The following is a 1,093-nucleotide window of genomic DNA, read 5'->3' as shown; positions in this document are numbered from 1 at the left end:
AAAACTCGTGTATCGTATGTACACACTTGTCGTTACTATACGCACCCGCGGTCATGTTACACTTTATGCGAATGATGTTTACATTCATGATATTTATCGGTACGTACGATTCGTGCCATTGACGTGGTTCCAGCGTGCGATTTGATGAAAATCCCAACAGCGATCCAATATTACAGGATTTTGTGAAATTTATCCGATACGCACACTTGATCTCGCTCTTCATCGTATTGTTATTGGCGCGAATCACGAGCGCGTAATCGTTTTCATCCTCTTCATCGCTGTTCGTTTTCTTTCTCGCAGCATCGTTTAGATAAACATGTAGGATTGCACGTTTCAAATATTTTGCAATGTCATGCAGTTCGTACGATCCTTCGGGAATTACCATCTCCTTGTCGTCTTTGTGAAAATAAAATTTATTAGTCGACGAATTTACATTGGGTATCGCATAATACGTTTCAAAATCTGCCAGACCGAGTTCGTATTCACCATCGCTCAAATCTACAGGTGGAAAGTAGCTTACCGCGAGGATGCTACTTTTGCCCGTCAACGTAAACGTCAGCGACATGTTTGAATGAATACTGAGTCTAAATGTTGCAATGTTTGTCTTTAAATAGATTATTTACCGTCTATAAAAACTGTAGACACAGTTGACCGCAATTGCTTTGATCGTAACGTTGATAAGGTGTGCGATTGAATTCGATTTGTGTCTCGTTGTCCCGTAGACCCAGTGAGAAGGCTGATGTCGAATCGACGTCGTTTCGATGTCGATGTCATCGAAAACTCATCGAATCGAAATTGACATCGAAAATCAGGCCATTTCGATCAAATTGTTTTGACATCAAGAAATACTTGTTTCCAAGTTACCAATGTCCAAAACCCAAAATTAGTCTAAAATTAAAAGTTAATCATGCATATACAGGGTGATTCAGAACAACCCCTCGTCCTTGAAAAGACGTATTCTTGACTCAATTTTAAGACGATTTTTCCTTTGCAAAAATTTTGTCCGAAGCTTAGTTTTTAAATTATAACGAGAAATAGTTAGCAAATTACGGGCCGCGTACGGAAGATAGACAGTGGCGGCGCAACTTACTAT

Source organism: Wasmannia auropunctata, unplaced genomic scaffold, assembly GCF_000956235.1.
Source record: "Wasmannia auropunctata unplaced genomic scaffold, wasmannia.A_1.0 LD336092.1, whole genome shotgun sequence".
NCBI lineage: Eukaryota > Metazoa > Arthropoda > Insecta > Hymenoptera > Formicidae > Wasmannia > Wasmannia auropunctata.
Note: the sequence above shows the minus strand (reverse complement) of the source record.